The 24,011-nt window shown below is 37.0% G+C and overlaps 1 long non-coding RNA gene across 2 annotated transcripts in view; it reads right to left on the bottom strand.

The window, feature by feature from the left end:
- Positions 1-6,095: 6,095 nt before the first annotated feature.
- The window catches only part of LOC137640708 (uncharacterized), a 34,019-nt gene continuing 16,103 nt past the window's right edge, over positions 6,096-24,011 (bottom strand). The window contains exons 2-5 of one of the 2 annotated variants that reach the window (XR_011044454.1): positions 23,832-23,959; positions 21,018-21,145; positions 16,803-16,930; positions 6,096-6,703 (exon numbers count right to left, since the gene is read on the bottom strand). This is a non-coding gene — a long non-coding RNA (uncharacterized lncRNA). The remainder of the gene's footprint in view (positions 6,704-16,802; positions 16,931-21,017; positions 21,146-23,831; positions 23,960-24,011) is intronic. The other variant, XR_011044453.1, reaches the window with a different exon arrangement.

The raw sequence follows: 24,011 nt of genomic DNA, 5'->3' as shown, positions 1-24,011 counted from the left end.
GTTTTTTATTAGGAGGTATATCAACTTTGAATTAAACTTCATTTAATTCTAACTGAAGGTAGGTCTACAATTATAAAAATATGTTTCATATTAATGTTTTTTTTTATAAAATTTATATTGTTTAGTTTAGTATGTCATCGTTAGCTTTGTAAAGTCTTTCGGGTCAACCTCGCTTTCCATCGTTGTTTTTCCAAGGGTTTGCATTTGAGAACTTTATTACACAGCTAAAGTGATTCAGGTGTCCACGTGTAAGATGAATGCGTACTTCGGTCCGATCTGACTGTCTGCTGGGAGGAGTAGCAAGGATGGTCAGGGCAGTAGTCTTGCACGGCTCTTCTCTTTTACCTGACTCAATCATGTGCATTAAATGGGGCGAGACAGGGAGGCACCTTGGCATTTGTGAATCTTGTCTGCTTTTGATTGAGCTTCAGGTGTCTGTAGTAATGGATCGTTCTGAAATTGCACAAAGGCTTGAAAATGACTTATTTCTTTTAGATTTTGGGTTTTTTCTATCCTAGAAATATTAATGAGTTTTTTGTTTAAGTGTAAAATTTAACGTTTCATTAAAGAGTTAACATGAATTTAATCACTGGAGTAATATGAAAATAACATAAATGTTTTACCATTTAACTTCACGAGAACTTCAAACTATTCCTGAAGTCATTAGATTACAATCCCAATATCATTGTAAAATTATCAATAAAATAAAAAAAAAAGAAGGAAAAGGAAAGCATTCAAGGGCCTAGTAACATTGCATCCTCAGAAGAAAACTTTGCATTAAGTTCCTGGTTACTAGGTGGGAAAGGGGATGGCCTTGGTGGGCTTTCCTTTTTCTTCTTTTTTTATTAATAATTTTACCTTTCTCTCAGGGAAAGCACTATTTAGGCTACTTACACAATCATGAAATATGTAATCCCAAATGCTGAGCTTCAAACGCAGCTACAGTGCTTCAAAGAAAACGAACACTTTGGTAACAAAGAAAACGGCTTTTGTCATTCAGGGCACCACATAGATGAAGGGTGACTCTCCTAAGAGCCATTCTTCGTCGAATCGTGAGCTTACTCCATGACAAACTTCAAGTTTTCTTTGAGTCTGAGGCGTTTAAAGCTTTAAAAAAATAGGGTTTCATTAATTTGATATATATATGTCATTGACTTCATAGTGTTTGTATTTTATTTACATAAACTGATTGCACCAAAACCTGTATCATGTTTGGCATTCAATCTTCTACAATAAAAGTTTTTAACGAATTTCTAAGTTTTTCTTCAGCCATAATTTGTTAATTGGAAGTTTTAGGTATACTTTTGTACCTAGAATTTTATTTGAATAGCTTTGATAGAAAAATAGGCTTTTGAGAAATATTAACTAATGGAAATAACACGGTCATTATTATCATGACTTTAGTCAGGAAAAACCTAATTAACAGACAGCTGGATTAAGAATTGGACTTTGGTCCAAAATAAAATACCGACACGCATTCGACCATCTTGACATTGTACTTTATATTCATAAAACACTGGTACTTCTGCTCTCAAACCCCAGTGGGGGAGTGAAAGAACTCTGTATGTGGGGGGTTCAATAGCAGTCCAAAAGAACAAGTGGCTAGTTAGGAGAGAGGACTATTTCATGATACTTAAGGCCCATTTTTCGTGGGGAATAAGGCATTTGCTGGTGCTTGAAGGGGTAGGGGGCCGCTTAGGGAGAACACTCTGTCATATGAGGTTTAACATAGGGAGAATACTCTAGTTGCTGTAATTTTTTTTCTTTTTTTTTAATTTTTGTTTTTATTTCACGTTTTCTTTTATGTACCAGGGAAACTAATTAAAAAATGTAATGCCTTTCATAAGCATTTTATTTCTGATTTCATAAGATGTTACAAAGTTTTAATATATTTTAAACTAGTAGTGCAATATCTTTCTTGACATACAAAGAATATAATAAAAAATGGCTTACATATAGGTAACTGGGCCATATTAATATGGCAAAATAATATCAAGAGAAAATGTTTAGTTGTAAATAATAGGCGCTACTTGATAAGGTCTATTGGATAAGAAAAAATAATATGGACGAAAGTACTTGAAGATACAAGAGCTGGTGTCCTGAATGATAGTTTATGACAAGAGGTGAAATTCCACTGCTGATAATATAACAACATATATTGAATAAGTAAAGGGAGATGGCTCAGCATTTGGACGTCAGTTGTTAGAAGCATGGACATTAAGGACTACTTAAACTATATATCCTATGTTCATTATAGAGAACTGGAAAAGGTTTAGTCATGATATTGTTTACAAAACATTTGAATAGCTAATTAAATTCAACTACTTCATCCATAACAGAAATGAAATATCTCAGTTGGACAATCTTGTGGTTTAGCAATGGGGTTTATTTCTTAATATCACCTATTCGAAATGTTAAAGGAAAAGACTGTTAATTTCCCAAAAACGGAGATAGAAAGGCAAAATTAATCTTATATGAGTGATTGGCTCTGAACAACCTTTGTTCAGTAAACTATTACCTAGAAAGCCCAATATCTCAAATAGTATTAATCTAGTCTTTTCATCTGGTTTGAGAAATGAATATAATCTTTGCCTTTTAACATTTCTTATAGGGGGACATCATGACATTTAACTCCCTTTGCTAAGCCCCAAGATTTGACCTCAGAATTGCTCAACAAGGCATTTAATTTCCCTTATTGATGAAGTTGATTCTACTCATCTATCCAAATATCCTGTACTCAATATCTTGACTAAACCTTTTCCAGATCTCTATAATGAACCTAACATATGACCAAAGTACTCCATAATGCCCATACTTCTAGTCACTGACGTCCAAATGCTGGGCCATCTACCTTTATTTATCCAAGAAATGTAGTTATATGATCAGTAGTGGAATTTATACTTTTGTTAAAAATCATCACTCAGGATACCAGCTCCTGTATCTGCAAGTATTTTCGTTCATACCATTTTTTTCTTATGCAATAGACATTATCAAGTAGCACCTATTACTTACAACAAAATATTCTAAATAATTATTCTAACCAAGATACAATTATCAATTATACAAGCATCTCACATCTCAATCAAGGTTTTTTTTTTAAAATATTTGTACCTAATGAAATATTAAATGACGAAAACATTATATCATTGTATACAAAAACCTACTGGTTTGAAGCATTTGATATCCGTATTGTTACCTAAATAAAAAAAAATTCCATAATTTCTTCTTTTAATTCACTCCCTGATGTTATTTCTATTATATTTGCATGCCAATTTTACCTTAAAAAAAAAAAAAAAAAAAAAAAAAAAAAAAAAAAAAAAAACCACCACCAACAACTTTCAAGATAAGTTTAGAAGATACAATCTACATTTCCATCAATTGAAAACTTCAATCACAAAGCTACCCTCTAACCCCTGTTAATATAATTTTACAAGTACTGTACTAACTTCAAAAACACTTCAAGTGAATTTCAGGTATTCACCAAATTGTTTTAAACCCATATTTTTTTTGTTTCATTGAGCCTCTTAAAAGTAACTATTCCTCCCAGCCCTAAATAATTGACATGATTATTTTTACCCTAGAAACAGACCCTTAAGTGCAATTCCTCCCATTGTCCTAAATGATTGACCTGATCTTTTTTTTTTCCTTAGAAAAAGGGCCTTAGGTGCAATCCCTCCCATTGTCCTAAATGATTGACCTGATCTTTTTTTATTCTTCGAAAAAGGGCCTTAGGTGCAATTCCTCCCATTGTCCTAAATGATTGACCTGATCTTTTTTTATTCTTCGAAAAAGGGCCTTAGGTGCAATTCCTCCCATTGTCCTAAATGATTGACCTGATCTTTTTTTATTCTTCGAAAAAGGGCCTTAGGTGCAATTCCTCCCATTGTCCTAAATGATTGACCTGATCTTTTTTTTTTCTTAGAAAAAGGGCCTTAGGTGCAATTCCTCCCATTGTCCTAAATGATTGACCAGATCATTTTTTTTCCTTAGAAAAAGGGCCTTAGGTGCAATTCCTCCCATTGTCCTAAATGATTGACCTGATCTTTTTTTTTCCTTAGAAAAAGGGCCTTAGGTGCAATTCCTCCCATTGTCCTAAATGATTGACCTGATCTTTTTTTTTTCTTAGAAAAAGGGCCTTAGGTGCAATTCCTCCCATTGTCCTAAATGATTGACCAGATCATTTTTTTTCCTTAGAAAAAGGGCCTTAGGTGCAATTCCTCCCATTGTCCTAAATGATTGACCTGATCTTTTTTTTTCCTTAGAAAAAGGGCCTTAGGTGCAATTCCTCCCATTGTCCTAAATGATTGACCTGATCTTTTTTTTTTCTTAGAAAAAGGGCCTTAGGTGCAATTCCTCCCATTGTCCTAAATGATTGACCAGATCATTTTTTTTCCTTAGAAAAAGAGCCTTAAGTGCAATTCCTCCCATTGTCCTAAATGATTGACCTGATCATTTTTTTTTACCTTAGAAAAAGGGTCTTAGGTGCAATTCCTCCCATTGTCCTAAATGATTGACCTGATGACTTTTATACCATAGAAGCAGTGCTTTAGATAAATTCCTCCTATTGTCCTAAATAATTGAACCGATAATTTTTTTACCCTAGAAACAGAGCCTTAGGTGCAATTCCTTCCATTGTACTGAATAAGGTGACTTGGTCATTTTTTCACCTTGGAAACAAGTCCTTAGGTGCAATTCCTTGTTTCCTGAATACCCTCATGTTTAGAATATTATTAAGAACCTGAGCATTCTTGTCAAAATATTAATCTTAACTCTTTCATTGGGTATAACTACTCCTTTAATCTTGTCTGGAATAATCTTGAAGTTTTACATTAAACCTACTTTTAGAACAACCACTTTATGAAATATTCCATAAAGTTGGTTTAAAACAACATTTCATTGATGGCTTCTTTCTCTTAATACTATCGTGGAAAATCTAATGCTTTCCTGGAACTCAAATTCAATAATTATCTCTTTTATAAAACCTATTGATTTCCTAATTTGTAAAATACTCCAAACTACAGCTGTTATTATTCTTTTGTATACAGAATATGCAAAGGTTAAAACCAGTAGACATGAGATGTCATTCATGTAATAATTTTTTTTTTTATTTCGAAAAAAAAATGCACATTCATTGAATCGAAAAAAAAAACCCCGAAAAGTAACTGTTACTGTAAACAAGCATTTGGAATGTATGTGACCAGAATAATTAAAATGTTGCTATTCTGGGAAAATTACGAAAACTAATGAATCGTATTTGATACATGATTAAAAATACAACACATCGAGTTAAAAAGTTTCCAAAACAATCTAAACATATTTTGAAACTGCTACATTTTTTATTGTGGTTATAACCTTGAATCCAAAATATATATGAGAATGAGAGAGAGAGAGAGAGAGAGAGAGAGAGAGAGAGACTTCCAATGCTTATAAATATTATTCAAAACCTTAACACAGTGACACCCTTCACTATTCATGACCTTCCTTTCTTCCCCTTACACATGATAAATAGATTACTTAGTCACACAATTTGCAAACCTATTTAATAAATAAAAAGCGAAACCTTTCAGACGAAATACATGAAAATTAATTCTATTACTTGGGCTTTATATGAAATTTTCAGCTCAGCAAAATATGCCATTACAATTGGGAAAGAATAATGGTGGTTATTTTGAAACAAGGCAAAACCATCAATTACTATTTTTTTTTACTTCTCTAGTATATCTAATACCTATACTTTATTGGTAGAATAGGATAAGCTGACCACTCCCCCATAAGCAATCAAGTGAAGAGCACTGACATGGCTTGCCTTCTCCAATGACTACTATCTTAAAGCTACTTATACCTTTAAAGAGAACACAAGTCAAGATTCGACGTTGTGTAAAAGAAAATGCAATGACAGTTCCTAACATGATGAATTTCTAAAATCAGATGAAATATTATACATAGACAAAGATGAAATGATACTCAGAGGTAAAATAATTAGTTGTAGGTTATATTCACAATTTACTTTTATATGTAGATTGAATTTGAATCAATAGCTAAAAATATGATTAATGTGAATTTTACTCCGTCAAACATTTAGATAACTTGTTTACAGTACTTTACACAATTCTAAAATTTATACTATCTAGATGTTAAGAGGTCCAGAAGAAATTGGGATTGGATTTAACAGGTAGTTAACCGCGAATAGAATACATGCAAGTAGACCGAATAAAAGTTAATATCTTTTAATAATTAAATTGATGGATTCTAGAATTAAAGACATTTATAAAATTGAAATAATTTTGTAACATCATTACTGCAAACATTTATATTGATTATTTAATGTAACTTTAATTGGTTTTTTATCTTCAGTTAATGCTATTGACCCTATGACATAAATGGAGTGACTATTGTAACGCAGCCTCCCAATTTGGTCAATTGAGCATTTAAATGTAATTCATGATATTTAAAGATGTAATGATATTTCTCCCTTCAGGTAAGAGTATTCGGTGCTTCTCTAGAAATAAGAATTTAATCAATCTTATTTTTTCCTTCCCAGAAACTTTTTGGAATGTACTTCTGTAGTAAATCCCAGATTATTCTCTGCTGATCTTCATCCTGATGTCTTGGGAATGTCTCATAACACTCAGTGCCTAGTTGCTGTTTCATTTCCTGTTTTGAGCAGGATGCTGTAATTTCCTTCTCTTTTGATGATTCAAGTCTGAAAAATAAATAAAAGATGTTAATTATACATATACAGTATATTAGTCTTATTCAAATATCTTACTGTGCACGCAAGTATCAAGACTATATTTTGAGTAAAATATCCTGCTTAGCTATAAATGTAAAATATTCTAATGTATCAAATATAACTGTGGAAAAGATGACAAAGAAGACATGTCAATTACATTAAGATAGCAAATATTGAAACCAGAAGTATATCCTGTAAAGTGGAAAGTATTACCTCGTAAATCTTAACAAGGAAATATTTCGCTAAAATAATCGAATTTCATTCCACTAGTGATCCACTATAGCAGGAGCTCCACTAATCCTTCAATTAATCCCCGAGATTTCGTTAAAGGTACTCAATAAATCCTAATTCCCTGAATAAAACATTCTACCTTAAATCACAAAGGATACCTGGTCAAATGTTAACGCAATACTTCCTTTCCTCAATGGGCTACTTTTCCCTGTTGGAGACATATGGCTTATAGCATCTTGCTTTTCCAAATAGGTTTGTAGCTTAGCTGGTAATAATAATAACAGGGCTTATAGCATCCTCCTTTTCCAACTAGGGTTGTAGCTTAGCAGGTAATGATAATAATAGGGCTTATGGCATCTTGCTTTTACAAATGGGGTTGTAGTTTAGCTGGTTATAATAATAATAGGGCTTATAGCATCAGCTTTTCTAACTAGGGTTGTAACTTAGCTTATAATAATAATAAGGCTTATAGCATCCTGCTTTTCCAACTATGGTTGTAGCTTAGCTGGTAATAATAATAATAGGGCTTATAGCATCCTGCTTTTCCGACTAGGGTTGTAGCTTAGCTGGTAATAACAATAATAGGGCTTATAGCATCCTGCTTTTCCAACTAGGGTTGTAGCTTAGCTGGTAATAATAATAATAGGGCTTATAGCATCCTGCTTTTCCAACTAGGGTTGTAGCTTAGCTGGTAATAATAATAATAGGGCTTATAGCATCCTGCTTTTCCATCTAGGGTTGTAGCTCAGCTGGTAATGATAATAATAGGACTTATAGCATCCTGCTTTTCCAAGTAGGGTTATAGCTTAGCTGGTAATAATAATAGGGCTTATAGCATCTGCTTTTCTAACTAGGGTTGTAGCTTAGCTGGTAATAATAATAATAGGGCCTATAGCATCCTACTTTTCCATCTAGGGTTGCAGCTCAGCTGGTAATGATAATAATAGGGCTTATAGCATCCTGCTTTTCAAACTAGGGTTATAATTTAGCTGGTAATAATAATAATAGGGCTTATAGCATCCTGCTTTTCCAACTGGGGTTGTAGTTTTGCTGGTAATAATAATAGGGCTTATAGCATCTACTTTTCTAACTAGGGTTGTAGCTTAGCTTATAATAATAGGGCTTGTAGCATCCTGCTTTTCCAACTAGGGTTGTAGCTTAGCTGGTAATAACAATAATAGGGCTTATAGCATCCTGCTTTTCCTACTAGGGTTGTAGCTTAGCTGGTAATAACTATAATAGGGTTTATAGCATCCTGCTTTTCCTACTAGGGTTGTAGCTTAGTTGGTAATAACAATAATAGGGCTTACAGCATCCTGCTTTTCCAACTAGGGTTGTAGCTTAGCTGGTAATAATAATAATAGGGCTTATAGCATCCTGCTTCTCCATCTAGGGTTGTAGTTCAGCTGGTAATGATAATAATAGGGGTTATAGCATCCTGCTTTTCCAACTAGGGTTATAGCTTAGTTGGTAATAATAATAATAATACGGCTTATAGCATCCTGCTTTTCCTACTAGGGTTGTAGCTTAGCTGGTAATAACAATAATAGGGCTTATAGCATCCTGCTTTTCCAACTAGGGTTGTAGCTTACCTGGTAAAAATAATAGGGCTTATAGCATCCGTTTTTCCAACTAGTGTTATAGCTTAGCTGGTAATGATAACTCAAATATTTATAAACACTACCCGTATGTATAAATTCTGAGCAAAAATATGATTTATTGATACAGTAAGTTTCATGTATGACATATTGCTTAGTATACAAGAGTAGAGTGCTATGCAATGAATAATTCCTGTTTTTTAATTCATATTTTTCATTCTCCTGAAAACACAAACAATTCACCTGCAAGTTCCTAAATTTATTATTATTATTATCATTATTATTATTATTTACTAAGCAACAACCCTAGTTGGAAAATCAGGATGCTATAAGCCAAGGGGCTCCAATGGGGAAAATAGCCCAGAGAGGAAAGGAAACAAGAAAAAATAAAACATTTCAAGAACAGTAACAACATTAAAATAAATATCAAGTAAATGTATAATTCTTGTAACTGAAATGACATAAATCATCCATGAATCAGATCCAGTAATCATATCATATTAATTAATCTATCTAAATGGATTCTCTGGTTAACCTTCAATCAATGAACCAACTTAATTTACGCATATCTCTCTCTCTCTCTCTCTCTCTCTCTCTCTCTCTCTCTCTCTCTCTCTCTCTCTCTCTCTCTATTAGTTCACTGACTAGCTTATTCAACATTGTTTTTGTAGGCATATACTTCATCCACGGCTAATCTATCCAATACTATGAAACTAACAACCTGGTCTTACCAGCATCACGTCTTTAACATTACTAGACGTTAAAATATAGGTCTTTTGCCAATGATTAACCAATGTTATCTTAAATCAATGAAAAAAATCTATCCAACCTTATCCATTAAACCTGCTTTTATCCACCATTGGGTGCCCTAACCTACCTTTTTGCCTTGACCGGTTTATTATTATCTAATCAAATTAGTAATCTCATTTTACATCAACTAAGAAATTAATTTTAGTTTTGATTCTCTTAGTGTTTACATCACCGAATTTTAAGCAAGAGTCAGCTGGACCCTCACAATTGAAAGCTCCTTTGTATGAATATAAGTCTCAGGGTATATACTGTATCAAATAATATAATGAAAAGCAATAGCTTAGGTTAAGCCAGCTATCCCACATCCCTAAGAATCAATGAGAATATCATCATAAGATCAGGACTTGAGTCTTGTATTTTATTCCTATTAGTGAATGGCAGTTTATCTCTCAGATTTCCGATTTGATATTAGTAATACAGTATAAAGAATTTAATAAGGATTGCAATGCTGCCTGGGTATGCAGCCAAGCTAAATTAATATTGAATTACATAAAACAGCTAAATAAACAGCAATTATTTCAGTTGAGATATAAATCAAACCATTAATTTTAAAGTTAGAATATCAGGTGGAAAATGCGTCGTCTAAGAAAAAACTTTATGCAATAAACTAGATGATTTTTCCTATTTAAAATTGAAATTAATTGATAGAAAGTCGGGGAGACTGCAACTTAAAAACAGTTTTCTCTTCAAAATTTGAATTCCTCTCTCACTGATATCTGAATTCTATCCCTAAATTTGTAGTCAAACTAGTGACCATCTCTCAAATCAAACCACAATGAGTTAAATCTCTAGCCAAGCCCTTGACTAGAGTCAAGTTAAATCCCTGACTAAAATCACAATTTAATCGAAAGTAAAAAATCTGTCACTCCACTGACGACGAAAATGTCAGGTTAGAAATATGGCTAAAATCTCAAGTCAGTGCACAGAGTGGAATCTCAAATTAATTCACAACCAGAAATTTCAAATTAATACACTGACTAAAAAATCAAATTATTCCAATGACCTAAATCTCAAGTCAATTGAATAAATTAAATCTTAAGCCAATCGACTGACAAAAATCTCAAGCATATTTACCTATCAAAAATATCTCCTAAGTCAAGAATACAAATCTTAAAAGTAATATATATTCTTCCTAACTGCAATAATATCTTTCTTCAATTTAACAAACCCTCATCCAGTATTAGGAGTCTGATTTCACAGAGCCCAAGCATGGGGGTAAAAATGTTTAAGCTCTTCAGTCTAAAAGTCATGACGCAAGGCTGAGAAATAGCCTTTCACCACCGAGACAGAAGCTTCTCCTAGCAAAGGTAGACGAGAAAATCCGCAATAAACTATGGAGAGGCTATGACCAGAGAGTTGCCCTTTCTACAGGCAAGAGAAAAGAGTCCAGCCGAGTCATCTCTCTAGGAACCTACCCAAAGAACTAGAAGATCAGGGTATCAATAAGAGTAGCGCGCCCCACTGTCAGTATCATCTGCCATACTTGACATACCAGGATCATACACAGGTTGATCCAAGCCTTGGGGAAACAATCACAGGAGGCTCTAAAATTAAGATCCTTCCTCCTATGTGAAGGCAAGAATGAGGAGCATTGGTGAAACAACTCTCTCCCACCTGACCAACAGTGCGGGTACTTGGTCCCTGGTGAGACTGTTCAACTGCAACCGATCAAAGGCAGTAGCAGTCATACTAGTATCCCGATCTGCTCGACCAAATCCAATGATAACAGTTACTAGTAGAGTTCAGAAACTCCCTCCTAGAGGGAAAGTGGGTTCCTTCAACCCAGGGTGTACCTCCCATGACACACCAGGAACAATGAAGATTGCTCCATAAGGTCACCCTCACCTGGCCTACAGTACTATTGCCTGTATTTTTCCCCCTGAAACCTGGGCAACAGCTGTAACTGTTGTACCAAGCCCATCTTCTCTTTAACACCCAGAAGTACCAGCATTTCGGTAAGTTCCCTCCCTAGAAATGAAGAGCTCTCGCAAGAAGTTACAAAAATCTTCTTGCGAAATACCTCCTATGTGCTATATAGATTACTTCCTCCTCTTTGGAGAAGTGTTCAAAGAGAATAGGAGGAAGAAGGCAGGATTGGTAAGGGAGGAAAAATGGATTAACCTAGTGTTTGTCTTCCCCTGCCAGCCTTTCTTTCCTGTTACTATGTGATTCAGTGGTTCCTGAATGATAAGAAAGAAGTACACAACAACCATAAATTTTCTGATATGACAACTAAAGATTATCTCAGTTTACAAGCATTCCCAGGTATTCCGCCTTCTACTGGTGCAGGAAATAAATTTAATGTGAATTCTATCTGAAAAAGTACCAGCTCAGTTAAGAGGGAAAAGGATTTGTCTTCCAACCCCAGGGGGACTTCTTGAAAACCAACAGGAGAGGACTGGAGAAGTGGTCATTCATAGACTTCCAACATGAGAATGAAAGATCGTTCCACCTGCAAACATGTGCATAGGAAATCTGGAAGGTGGGATGGAATGAATTTGGATAGAAGAAAGGGTAGGGGAGGGGGAGCTAAACCAAAAAGTACATCCTATGACGTTGCAAATGAAAAAACCTTTTGACAAATGGAAACATGGCTACACCAGTGCTACTCATAAGCTTCTCACTTCAAATACCCTTCTTTGGTAAGCCTGAAATGGGGAACAGACATTTGGAGCAAAGCTGACATGTTCTGGAGGAAGAAACAGCTAGTGGTCTTTTGCTGTGTTTTGTTAGCTAGATGACAAGGTTGCTCTCAAAGTGCCAGTGACTTGAGAAATACTGTGGAGGAGGAAGGAGTCCCAACACAGGCCTCCATTTACACTCAAAGAAAAAAGCATTGATCTACACAGTAGCACTACCGTTGAAATAACAATAATATGAATGTATCCAAAAATATACCTGTCTGCCTCACTCAATACACTGCCAATCAAGTTAAGACCCTAACAGACTTGAAAATGCACTATGCAAACCTGTCTACAAGATTGGTTATCCAGTGAAAAATTAAAGAATTTCTTTCACACAAGCATGTGGAATTTTATCTGGACGTCCATAGTTGAAGCCCATCGTTAAAGTTCAATACCTTGATCTGACAACACATTGATCGACTGGACTTGGCTACAGTTGATGTGCATTGTTTTTTTGATACACTAGAGCTTTTGGCAAAATCCTGCAAACATGTGCATAGGAAATCTGGAAGGTGGGATGGAATGAATTTGGATAGAAGAAAGGGTAGGGGAGGGGGAGCTAAACCAAAAAGTACATCCTATGACGTTGCAAATGAAAAAACCTTTTGACAAATGGAAACATGGCTACACCAGTGCTACTCATAAGCTTCTCACTTCAAATACCCTTCTTTGGTAAGCCTGAAATGGGGAACAGACATTTGGAGCAAAGCTGACATGTTCTGGAGGAAGAAACAGCTAGTGGTCTTTTGCTGTGTTTTGTTAGCTAGATGACAAGGTTGCTCTCAAAGTGCCAGTGACTTGAGAAATACTGTGGAGGAGGAAGGAGTCCCAACACAGGCCTCCATTTACACTCAAAGAAAAAAGCATTGATCTACACAGTAGCACTATCGTTGAAATAACAATAATATGAATGTATCCAAAAATATACCTGTCTGCCTCACTCAATACACTGCCAATCAAGTTAGACCCTGACAGACTTGAAAATGCACTATGCAAACCTGTCTACAAGATTGGTTATCCAGTGAAAAATTAAAGAATTTCTTTCACACAAGCATGTGGAATTTTATCTGGACGTCCATAGTTGAAGCCCATCGTTAAAGTTCAATACCTTGATCTGACAACACATTGATCGACTGGACTTGGCTACAGTTGATGTGCATTGTTTTTTTGATACACTAGAGCTTTTGGCAAAATCCTGCAAACATGTGCATAGGAAATCTGGAAGGTGGGATGGAATGAATTTGGATAGAAGAAAGGGTAGGGGAGGGGGAGCTAAACCAAAAAGTACATCCTATGACGTTGCAAATGAAAAAACCTTTTGACAAATGGAAACATGGCTACACCAGTGCTACTCATAAGCTTCTCACTTCAAATACCCTTCTTTGGTAAGCCTGAAATGGGGAACAGACATTTGGAGCAAAGCTGACATGTTCTGGAGGAAGAAACAGCTAGTGGTCTTTTGCTGTGTTTTGTTAGCTAGATGACAAGGTTGCTCTCAAAGTGCCAGTGACTTGAGAAATACTGTGGAGGAGGAAGGAGTCCCAACACAGGCCTCCATTTACACTAAAAGAAAAAAGCATTGATCTACACAGTAGCACTACCGTTGAAATAACAATAATATGAATGTATCCAAAAATATACCTGTCTGCCTCACTCAATACACTGCCAATCAAGTTAGACCCTGACAGACTTGAAAATGCACTATGCAAACCTGTCTACAAGATTGGTTATCCAGTGAAAAATTAAAGAATTTCTTTCACACAAGGATGTGGAATTTTATCTGGACGTCCATAGTTGAAGCCCATCGTTAAAGTTCAATACCTTGATCTGACAACACATTGATCGACTGGACTTGGCTACAGTTGATGTGCATTGTTTTTTTGATACACTAGAGCTTTTGGCAAAATCCTGCAAACATGTGCATAGGAAATCTGGAAGGTGGGATGGAATGAATTTGGATAGAAGAAAGGGTAGGGGAGGGGGAGCTAAACCAAAAAGTACATCCTATGACGTTGCAAATGAAAAAACCTTTTGACAAATGGAAACATGGCTACACCAGTGCTACTCATAAGCTTCTCACTTCAAATACCCTTCTTTGGTAAGCCTGAAATGGGGAACAGACATTTGGAGCAAAGCTGACATGTTCTGGAGGAAGAAACAGCTAGTGGTCTTTTGCTGTGTTTTGTTAGCTAGATGACAAGGTTGCTCTCAAAGTGCCAGTGACTTGAGAAATACTGTGGAGGAGGAAGGAGTTCCAACACAGGCCTCCATTTACACTAAAAGAAAAAAGCATTGATCTACACAGTAGCACTACCGTTGAAATAACAATAATATGAATGTATCCAAAAATATACCTGTCTGCCTCACTCAATACACTGCCAATCAAGTTAGACCCTGACAGACTTGAAAATGCACTATGCAAACCTGTCTACAAGATTGGTTATCCAGTGAAAAATTAAAGAATTTCTTTCACACAAGCATGTGGAATTTTATCTGGACGTCCATAGTTGAAGCCCATCGTTAAAGTTCAATACCTTGATCTGACAACACATTGATCGACTGGACTTGGCTACAGTTGATGTGCATTGTTTTTTTGATACACTAGAGCTTTTGGCAAAATCCTGCAAACATGTGCATAGGAAATCTGGAAGGTGGGATGGAATGAATTTGGATAGAAGAAAGGGTAGGGGAGGGGGAGCTAAACCAAAAAGTACATCCTATGACGTTGCAAATGAAAAAACCTTTTGACAAATGGAAACATGGCTACACCAGTGCTACTCATAAGCTTCTCACTTCAAATACCCTTCTTTGGTAAGCCTGAAATGAGGAACAGACATTTGGAGCAAAGCTGACATGTTCTGGAGGAAGAAACAGCTAGTGGTCTTTTGCTGTGTTTTGTTAGCTAGATGACAAGGTTGCTCTCAAAGTGCCAGTGACTTGAGAAATACTGTGGAGGAGGAAGGAGTCCCAACACAGGCCTCCATTTACACTCAAAGAAAAAAGCATTGATCTACACAGTAGCACTACCGTTGAAATAACAATAATATGAATGTATCCAAAAATATACCTGTCTGCCTCACTCAATACACTGCCAATCAAGTTAGACCCTGACAGACTTGAAAATGCACTATGCAAACCTGTCTACAAGATTGGTTATCCAGTGAAAAATTAAAGAATTTCTTTCACACAAGCATGTGGAATTTTATCTGGACGTCCATAGTTGAAGCCCATCGTTAAAGTTCAATACCTTGATCTGACAACACATTGATCGACTGGACTTGGCTACAGTTGATGTGCATTGTTTTTTTGATACACTAGAGCTTTTGGCAAAATCCTTTGGGAGGCAAGACCAATACAGAATGGCAAAACAGAAAAGAATATTAGCATTCACTCTATCGAAATTCTCGCTAAAATTTCTAACTCTAGGCCCTGTGGAAGGTTCCAGAACTAGTGGAGTTCTGAAATGCCCTATTTCAGCCACAGCACTCAGGGATTGTGGGCAAGGTGGTTTCCTGTTCTAGTCCTTGTACTTATAAAATTCACAGGACTCTCACAAACAGCCGGTGATGCTGGGATTCTCTTACTATGTAGAAATGCAATCTTGGCCAGGTCGTACAGGTTATGAGACCCCAAAGTCTCTTACTTCCACATTTGATAATGTTTGACAGCCCATACTAATTGCCTTTGTCTTGTACGAGCAGAGGCTGGGATGAATCCCTTTCTTCGGCGGCACCCCAGTGACAGGGATGTAAAAAGACAGAAGACAGTTATTCATGGACTGTAAGGTTATGGGAGGTAGGCCTAAGATTGTCCCCTTCCCCTACCTAGGGGGTCTTGGTTGTTTCAGTCATAAATCATTTAGGCTGTAACATATGCACCATATCCATGTACCCTTATCCAGAACAGAGGAGCAATGAAGTAAAGTGCCACAGATGAGCTAAGACCTTTTGAGGAACAGAACAGAAATCAAAGCACTACCAAAAGAAGCATTTTAAGACAATATAGGGTTGCTTTTTTCAATTTATGGGATCAGTATATCAATGCAGAAATAAAATCATCACAAATTAAATTTGCCATTGAATTTTAAGTAATTTTGAAATTTTCTTTTAAATAGTTAGTTCAACTATAACTTCTTATTTCTGAATATATGTGAATAGTATAAAACATACTTCTGTGTCCATTTGGACTAAGCATCTTACCGCCTAAAGGTTCCTGGGGCTTAAACTTCATATGATCTAGAGTTGTGATGGCCTAATAAATTCACAACCAAAAATAATATGGGCTTATTGTCCAAAACTCCCCTATGAAGGTGCTGTTGCTTAATCCCAAAAGAAACTGGTAGCCTACTAATTACACTGGGCTCATTGCTCCATTTAACCTTACAATGATACGTTACACATTAGGATAACTAGGAATGAAAATGTCCCTTTTTCATACCTTTCAGAACTCTTCCATTGATCTAAAGTGAGTGTGTACTCAGCAAAAGCAAACTATTATAAGACACCAAAGTAAGATAAAGTTCCAGCAGTGATGGTAAACAAAAATGAGGACCATACTAGCAACACATTTCTTACCCAAGTAGCCAAAGACAAAACTGGCTTGAATCGGTCAGGCAGGTAGGTGGCCCATCCTCACCTACCCATTGTTCCTACAGTAACTACCTTGTCAGACTGAATTACCGTTAACAATGCAAAAATTCTTTTTTTACTATATTTGGTAAAAGAAAATACATCAAGTTAAACTCACCTGTAGAAATATCATGTCTTCCTCATTTACCACAAAATGTTTCTCAATTTTCAGTGTTCAACCATCAAAAAAACTTGGTTTCTCACCAATCTCTTGTAGTAACGTTAATCACAGAAGGGATCTTGTATCTGAAAACAAGAGAGAAGTTCATTAGTTAGGCAAATATTTTGAAACAGTATAGATAAATACATTCAAGTAAAATGACAAATTCGAAGGTAATTTGTATTTTTCCTAACTATACAAACCTTAGCTATTTAATATGGATAATTACTTTCGGCATAGCTGAAATGACGAGCCATTAAAATTTTAACGAGGGTTCATTACCCCACCGCTAGTTTGCGTGGGGGGGGGGAGAGAGAGAGAGAGAGAGAGAGAGAGAGAGAGAGAGAGAGAGAGAGAGAGAGAGAGAGAGAGAGAGAGAGAGAGAGAGAGAGCAAGCTAATGTTTTTCTTCCCCTGCCAGCCTTTCTTTCCTGTTACTATATTTAGCAAAAGGTAAGGTGTATGTTGCGTTTATGGATCTGGAGAAAGCATATGATAGAGTTGATAGGGAAGCAATGTGGAATGTAATGAGGTTATATGGAGTTGGTGGAAGGTTGTTGCAAGCAGTGAAAAGTTTCTACAAAGGTAGTAAAGCATGTGTTAGAATAGGAAATGAAGTGAGCGATTGGTTTCCGGTGAGAGTGGGGCTGAGACAGGGATGTGTGATGTCGCCATGGTTGTTTAACTTGTATGTTGATGGAGTGGTGAGAGAGGTGAATGCTCGAGTGCTTGGACGAGGATTAAAACTGGTAGGCGAGAATGATCATGAATGGGAGGTAAATCAGTTGTTGTTTGCGGATGATACTGTACTGGTAGCAGACACAGAAGAGAAGCTTGACCGACTAGTGACAGAATTTGGAAGGGTGTGTGAGAGAAGTTGAGAGTTAATGTGGGTAAGAGTAAGGTTATGAGATGTACGAGAAGGGAAGGTGGTGCAAGGTTGAATGTCATGTTGAATGGAGAGTTACTTGAGGAGGTGGATCAGTTTAAGTACTTGGGGTCTGTTGTTGCAGCAAATGGTGGAGTGGAAGCAGATGTACGTCAAAGAGTGAATGAAGGTTGCAAAGTGTTGGGGGCAGTTAAGGGAGTAGTAAAAAATAGAGGGTTGGGCATGAATGTAAAGAGAGTTCTATATGAGAAAGTGATTGTACCAACTGTGATGTATGAATCGGAGTTGTGGGGAATGAAAGTGATGGAGAGACAGAAATTGAATGTGTTTGAGATGAAGTGTCTGAGGAGTATGGCTGGTGTATCTCGAGTAGATAGGGTTAGGAACGAAGTGGTGAGGGTGAGAACGGGTGTAAGAAATGAGTTAGCAGCTAGAGTGGATATGAATGTGTTGAGGTGGTTTGGCCATGTTGAGAGAATGGAAAATGGCTGTCTGCTAAAGAAGGTGATGAATGCAAGAGTTGATGGGAGAAGTACAAGAGGAAGGCCAAGGTTTGGGTGGATGGATGGTGTGAAGAAAGCTCTGGGTGATAGGAGGATAGATGTGAGAGAGGCAAGAGAGCGTGCTAGAAATAGGAATGAATGGCGAGCGATTGTGACGCAGTTCCGGTAGGCCCTGCTGCTTCCTCCGGTGCCTTAGATGACCGCGGAGGTAGCAGCAGTAGGGGATTCAGCATTATTAAGCTTCATCTGTGGTGGATAATGTGGGAGGTTGGGCTGTGGCACCCTAGCAGAACCAGCTGAACTCGGCTGAGTCCCTGGTTAGGCTGAAGGAACGTAGAGAGTAGAGGTCCCCTTCTTTGTTTTTGTTTTGTTTCATTGTTGATGTCGGCTACCCCCCAAAATTGGGGGAAGTGCCTTTGGTATATGGATGGATGGATGGACAAGCATTCCCAGGTATTCCGCCTTCTACTGGTGCAGGAAATAAATTTAATGTGAATTGTGTCTGAAAAAGTACCAGCTCAGTTAAGAGGGAAAAGGATTTGTCTTCCAACCCCAGGGTGACTTCTTGAAAACCAACAGGAGAGGACTGGAGAAGTGGCCATTCATAGACTTCCAACATGAGAATGAAAGATCGTTCCACCTGCAAATATGTGCATACGAAATCTGGAAGGTAGGAGTGGAATGAATTTGGATAGAACAAAGGGTAGGGGAGGGGGAGCTAAACCAGAGTACATCCTATGACGTTGCAAATGAAAAAAACCCTTTGACAAATGGAAACATGGACTGTCTACACCAGTGCTACTCATAAGCTTCTCACTCCAAATACCTTTCTTTGTTAAGCCTGAAATGGAGAACAGATATTTGGAGCAAAGCTGACATGTTCTGGAGGAAGAAACAACTAGTGGTATTTTGCTGTGTTTTGTCTGCTATATGACAAAGTCTTCTCTATTAGTGCCAGTGACTTGAGAAATACTGCAGTGGAGGAAGCGTCCCAAATCAGGCCTCCATTTACACTAAAAGAAAAAAGCATTGATCTACTCAGTAGCACTACCGTTGAAATAACAACAATAATAATATGAATGTATCCAAAAATATACCTGTCTGCCTCACTCAATACACTGCCAATCAAGTTAGACCCTGACAGACTTGAAAATGCACTATGCAAACCTGTCTAGAAGATTGGTTATCCAGTGAAAAATTAAAGAATTTCTTTCACACAAGCTTGTGGAATTTTATCTGGACGTCCATAGTTGAAGCCCATCGTTAAAGTTCAATACCTTGATCTGACAACACATTGATCGACTGGACTTGGCTACAGTTGATGTGCATTGTTTTTTTTGATAGACTAGAGCTTTTGGCAAAATCCTTTAGGAGGCAAGACCAATACAGAATGGCTAAACAGAAAAGAATACTGTATTAGCATTCACTCTATCCAAATTCTCGCTAAAAACTCCAACCCTAGGCCCTGTGGAAGGTTCCAGAACTAGTGGAATTCTGAAATGCCCTATTTCAGCCACAGCACTCAGAGATTGCGGGCAAGGTGGTTTCCTGTTCTAGTCCTTGTACTTATAAAATTCACAGGACTCTTACAAACCTCCGGTGATGCTGGGATTCTCTTACTCTGTAGAAATGCAACCTTGGCCAGGTCATACAGGTTATGAGACCCCAAAGTCTCTTAATTCCACATTTGATAATGTTTGACAGCCCATATTAATTGCCTTTGTCTTGTACGAGCAGAGGCTGGGACGATTCCCTTTCTTCGGCGGCACTCCAGTGACAGGGATGTAAAAAGACAAAAGACAGTTATCCATGGACTGTAAGGTTATGGGAGGTAGGCCTAAGATTGTCCCCCTCCCCTACCAAGGGGGTCTTGGTTGTTTCAGTCATAAATCATTTAGGCTGTAACATATGCACCATATCCATGTACCCTTATCCAGAACAGAGGAGCAATGAAGTAAAGTGCCACAGATGAGCAAAGACCTTTTGAGGAACAGAACAGAAATCAAAGCACTACCAAAAGAAGCATTTTAAGACAATATAGGGTTGCTTTTTTCAATTTATGGGATCAGTATATCAATGCAGAAATAAAATCATCTCAAATTAAATTTGCCATTGAATTTTAAGTAATTTTGAAATTTTCTTTTAAATAGTTAGTTCAACTATAACTTCTTATTTCTGAATATATGTGAATAGTATAAAACATACTTCTGTGTCCATTTGGACTAAGCATCTTACCGCCTAAAGGTTCCTGGGGCTTAAACTTCATATGATCTAGAGTTGTGATGGCCTAATAAATTCACAACCAAAAATAATATGGGCTTATTGTCCAAAACTCCCCTATGAAGGTGCTGTTGCTTAATCCCAAAAGAAACTGGTAGCCTACTAATTACACTGGGCTCATTGCTCCATTTAACCTTACAATGATACGTTACACATTAGGATAACTAGGAATGAAAATGTCCCTTTTTCATACCTTTCAGAACTCTTCCATTGATCTAAAGTGAGTGTGTACTCAGCAAAAGCAAACTATTATAAGACACCAAAGTAAGATAAAGTTCCAGCAGTGATGGTAAACAAAAATGAGGACCATACTAGCAACACATTTCTTACCCAAGTAGCCAAAGACAAAACTGGCTTGAATCGGTCAGGCAGGTAGGTGGCCCATCCTCACCTACCCATTGTTCCTACAGTAACTACCTTGTCAGACTGAATTACCGTTAACAATGCAAAAATTCTTTTTTTACTATATTTGGTAAAAGAAAATACATCAAGTTAAACTCACCTGTAGAAATATCATGTCTTCCTCATTTACCACAAAATGTTTCTCAATTTTCAGTGTTCAACCATCAAAAAAACTTGGTTTCTCACCAATCTCTTGTAGTAACGTTAATCACAGAAGGGATCTTGTATCTGAAAACAAGAGAGAAGTTCATTAGTTAGGCAAATCTTTTGAAACAGTATAGATAAATACATTCAAGTAAAATGACAAATTCGTAGGTAATTTGTATTTTTCCTAACTATACAAACCTTAGGATAATCACTTTTGGTATAGCTGAAATGACAAGCCATTAGAATTTCAATGAGGGGGGGGGGGGGGGTAGCAAGCTAATGTTTGTCTTCCCCAGCCAGCCTTTCTTTCCTGTTACTATGTGATTCGGTGGTTCCTGAATGATAAGAAAGAAGTACACTACAACCATAAATTTTCTGATATGACAACTAAAGAATATCTCTGTTTACAAGCATTCACAGGTATTCCGCCTTCTACTGGTGCAGGACATAAATTTAATGTGAATTCTATCTGAAAAAGTACCAGCTCAGTTAAGAGGGAAAAGGATTTGTCTTCCAACCCCAGGGGGACTTCTTGAAAACCAACAGGAGAGGACTGGAGAAGTGGTCATTCATAGACTTCCAACATGAGAATGAAAGATCGTTCCACCTGCAAACATGTGCATACAAAATCTGGAAGGTAGGAGTGGAATGAATTTGGATAGAAGAAAGGGTAGGGGAGGGAGAGCTAAACCAGAGTACATCCTATGACGTTGCTAATGAAAAAAACCCTTTGACAAATGATAACATGGACTGTCTACACCAGTGCTACTCATAAGCTTCTCACTCCAAATACCCTTCTTTGGTAAGCCTGAAGTGGAGAACAGATATTTGGAGCAAAGCTGACCTGTTCTGGAGGAAGAAACAACTAGTGGTATTTTGCTGTATTTTGTCTGCTAGACGACAAAGTTTTCTCTATTAGTGCCAGCGACTTGAGAAATACTGCGGTGGAGGAAAGCGTCCCAACACAGGCCTCCATTTACACTAAAAGAAAAAAGCATTGATCTACTCGGTACCACTATCGTTGAAATAACAATAATAATATGAATGTATCCAAAAATATACCTGTCTGCCTCACTCAATACACTGCCAATCAAGTTAGACCCTGACAGACTTGAAAATGCACTATGCAAACCTGTCTACAAGATTGGTTATCCAGTGAAAAGTGAAAGAATTTCTTTCACACAAGCATGTGGAATTTTATCTGGACGTCCATAGTTGAAGCCCATCGTTAAAGTTCAATACCTTGATCTGACAACACATTGATCGACTAGACTTGGCTACAGTTCATGTGCATTGTTTTTTTGATACACTAGAGCTTTTGGCAAAATCCTTTGGGAGGCAAGACCAATACAGAATGGCTAAACAGAAAAGAATACTGTATTAGCATTCACTCTATCGAAATTCTCCCTAAAATTTCTAACTCTAGGCCCTGTGGAAGGTTCCAGAACTAGTGGAATTCTGAAATGCCCTATTTCAGCCACAGCACTCAGGGATTGTGGGCAAGGTGGTTTCCTGTTCTAGTCCTTGTACTTATAAAATTCACAGGACTCTTACAAACAGCCGGTGATGCTGGGATTCTCTTACTCTGTAGAAATGCAACCTTGGCCAGGTCGTACAGGTTATGAGACCCCTAAGTCTCTAATTCCACATTAGATAATGTTTGATAGCCCATATTAATTGCCTTTGTCTTCTGCGAGCAGAGGCTGGGATGAATCCCTTTCTTCGGCGACTCCACAGTGACAGGGATGTAAAAAGACAGAAGACAGTTGTTCATGGACTGTAAGGTTATGGGAGGTAGGCCTAAGATTGTCCCCTTCCCCTACCTAGGGGGTCTTGGTTGTTTCAGTCATAAATCATTTAGGCTGTAACATATGCACCATATCCATGTACCCTTTTCCAGAACAGAGGAGCAATGAAGTAAAGTGCCACAGATGAGCAAAGATCTTTTGAGAAACAGAACAGAAATCAAAGCACTACCAAAAGAAGCATTTTAAGACAATATAGGGTTGCTTTTTTCAATTTATGGGATCAGTATATCAATGCAGAAATAAAATCATCACAAATTAAATTTGCCATTGAATTTTAAGTATTTTTGAAATTTTCTTTTAAATAGTTAGTTCAACTATAACTTCTTATTTCTGAATATATGTGAATAGTATAAAACATACTTCTGTGTCCATTTGGACTAAGCACCTTACCGCCTAAAGGTTCCTGGGGCTTAAACTTCATATGATCTAGAGTTGTGATGGCCTAACAAATTCACAACTAAAAATAATATGGGTTTATTGTCCAAAACTCCCCCTATGAAGGTGCTGTTGCTTAATCCCAAAAGAAACTAGTCACCTGCCTCTGATATACCAGGGGCACTAATTACACCGGGCTCATTGCTCCATTTAACCTTACAATGATACGTTACACATTAGGATAACTAGGAATGAAAATGTCCCTTTTTCATACCTTTCAGAACTCTTCCATTGATCTAAAGTGAGTGTGTACTCAGCAAAAGCAAACTATTATAAGACACCAAAGTAAGATAAAGTTCCAGCAGTGATAGTAAACAAAAATGAGGACCATACTAGCAACACATTTCTTACCCAAGTAGTCAAAGACAAAACTGGCTTGAATCGGTCAGGCAGGTAGGTGGCCCATCCTCACCTACCCATTGTTCCTACAGTAACTACCTTGTCAGACTGAATTACCGTTAACGATGCAAAAATTCTTTTTTTTACTATATTTGGTAAAAGAAAATACATCAAGTTAAACTCACCTGTAGAAATATCATGTCTTCCTCATTTACCATAAAATGTTTCTATATTTTCAGTGTTCAACCATCAAAAAAACTTGGTTTCTCACCAATCTCTTGTAGTAACATTAATCACAGAAAGGATCTTGTATCTGAAAACAAGAGAGAAGTTCATTAGTTAGGCAAATCTTTTGAAACAGTATA

Source organism: Palaemon carinicauda, chromosome 5 (genome assembly GCF_036898095.1).
Source record: "Palaemon carinicauda isolate YSFRI2023 chromosome 5, ASM3689809v2, whole genome shotgun sequence".
Classification (NCBI taxonomy): domain Eukaryota; kingdom Metazoa; phylum Arthropoda; class Malacostraca; order Decapoda; family Palaemonidae; genus Palaemon; species Palaemon carinicauda.
The sequence above is the reverse complement of the archived record's forward strand: the minus strand, read 5'-3'. Positions and strand labels throughout refer to the sequence as shown.